Raw genomic sequence first — 2674 nt, forward strand, 5'->3', positions numbered from 1 at the left:
CTGTTTTCTAAACACACAAACAAAATGGAAAGTTGAGGGATAAAAAAACAATCTTTTAACAATATGAATATTTAGACATCATAAATAAATAATAAATATTTTTCTTTTGTGTGTAAACAAACATAACACTTTTCTCTATATTTAATAGGAAAACTTGCTTAATTTAATATGTACTTACCTTTATGCCAAAACTTCCAATATTTTTCTCATACTTACTACAAATACATAATATAACCAAAAAAACATCATGCTAAACAAACGTGAGTCGTAAATTTCAGTGTGGAAAAGTTAGTAAAAAATTTTAAGACACCAGATTTTACATAGTGAAAAAACTTGTAACAAACGTAACAAACTTAAAGTTACTTCCTTCCTCACCCCGTTCTTCGTGTGTCTGGACAAGCTCCATCCCCTCCCTGTTGCGAATCTGGCAATGCTAGTTGCATAGCCATGGTTTTAATAGCATGACTCTGAAAATTGGTACTATTGGGTTTTTGGTGTGAGAATTACGAATTTGAAGCTTATTTTGACGTTGCTCCTAGAGGGCGCTAGTTTCGCCGTATTATTTAGATAAATCAAGACATATTTTTTTTATCTGTTGACCTATGCTTAAGAAAAGTTAAAAATCTAAAAGAACGTTCAATTCTACATAAAAAAATACTCTTGTTTAGGTCGCCTAACTTTATCGGTTTCTAAGTTATTTACATTTAAAAGTTTCAATGTATGTATTTTGTGGTGATTTTTTATTTTCAATTATTGATAATAGTAATAATAACAAACCTTAAATCAAATGCTGGAAGTGTCCACCACCTACCTCAATACATTTTACTATACACTCTCTTAAATNCAGAAACCGATAAAGTAAGGTGACCTAAACAACTGTACATTTTTTATGTTGAATTGAACGTTCTTTTAGATTTTTAACTTTTCTTGAGCATAGGTCAACAGATAAAAAAATATGTCGTGATTTACCTAAATAATACAGCGAAACTAGCGCCCTCTAGGAGCAACGTCAAAATAAGCATCAAATTCGTAATTATCACACCAAAAAACCCAATAGTACCAATTTTCAGAGTCATGCTATTAAAACTTTCCCAATTATTGAGAAATTTCAAAATAAAATTTAAACCTTAAACGCCATGTATTTCTTAAACCAGCGACATTCGTATAAGGCATGATGAGCTCAAACATAATATTTTGGTGTCTAGTATCTCCAGCTTGGTGTTGACCCATTATTTCTGACTCACCCTGTATATTCTTTCTTGTTATATGTATATTTATAACATTTTTTCACTTATTTTTAAATTTATGGCTCTGTTTTTGTTTCGTGTTATAGTTGTTTTTCTTTATTTCCATACAATTTTATATTTTAGATATGTATTTACACAATTATTGTCATAGTCCTTCGTTATCCGTAGTGTAACTGGAAATATTGTAAAAAAGCGTTTTTTTATCCCCGCCCAGCAAAAAAATGCATTTTAAGGGATATGTTAGTAAGAGAAGTTTATTATTATTTTCTACCATAGTTATCAGTCCCAAAGTTATAATACTATTTTTTGACACTCCGTATATAAAACCAAATATAAAGAAATAATACGGCCTAACTATCTAGCAGAAATATTTACTGTTTTAGTATAGCTACATATTCATTATTTGTCAAATACCCTATCAGAAATATAAATATTTCATATTAAAATAGTTGCCATTGATAAATAATTAGATATTATACATATAATTTAAACATAACTAGCACTGGATATATGTACGTAATTACTTGAAATGAATTTATCATGGATACACATGGTCAATGTGTTTACGGAACGATACAAACAGTATCGACCACAGGAAATCGCCATAATATAACAGTAATTGTAATGACGTTGGGTAAAAAGTTTTAGGAACACAGTAACAGAATTAAGCACACGCTTAATTGTATAGGTAGTATAGGTAGGTACTATTCAAACAACGTATTTTATAAAGAAAAGTCACGAAATCTTTAAACACGAAAAGATTAAAAATATCAAGTAAACGGGGCAAAAGTTGCGACGAATTGAAAATATTTTCGAAATATATTTCCATTTAGTTAATACCTACTCTTTTTGAAAATTTACATGATTTAAATTTTCTTGCTTTAGTAGATTCTTCAAAATTTTCCCAATATGTAAACAAATTTCCCGAAAAATCGTCTGAATGTTTATTACAAATTTCTCCAAACGTTTTTGAAATAGATAGGTTGAAAAGTGAACATAATATTTTGTACAGAGTCGAACAATTTCGTAATTTAGAGGTTCAAATATGGTAGAAATGTTATACAAGGAATTTAAAATGGTATTTTCGGAAAGATACAAATTGTTTTGCCTAGTTTTAACAATTACTACAACAAGTGTCTCGGTAGAAAGAAACTTGTCGTGTCTTAAACACATTAAGAGTCACCTAGGTACCTACTTAAGAAATACGATAACACAAGAGCGCTTGAACAACTTATCATTCACTATGTTTTTAAAACATTTTGTTAAAAGTGGAGGCTAACGAAAAGCTGGCGGTGGTGTTTTATATAATATATAATATAATAGATATAAGTTGGCTGGCTAACTTATGAAATTTTTTTTTACATTTTTTCATATTTTTTAATATTCTTAAACCAAGTAGGAACAATTTTTTTAATTATTAGGTAAAT

This window comes from Anoplophora glabripennis, unplaced genomic scaffold (genome assembly GCF_000390285.2).
Source record: "Anoplophora glabripennis isolate ALB-LARVAE unplaced genomic scaffold, Agla_2.0 scaffold650, whole genome shotgun sequence".
NCBI lineage: Eukaryota > Metazoa > Arthropoda > Insecta > Coleoptera > Cerambycidae > Anoplophora > Anoplophora glabripennis.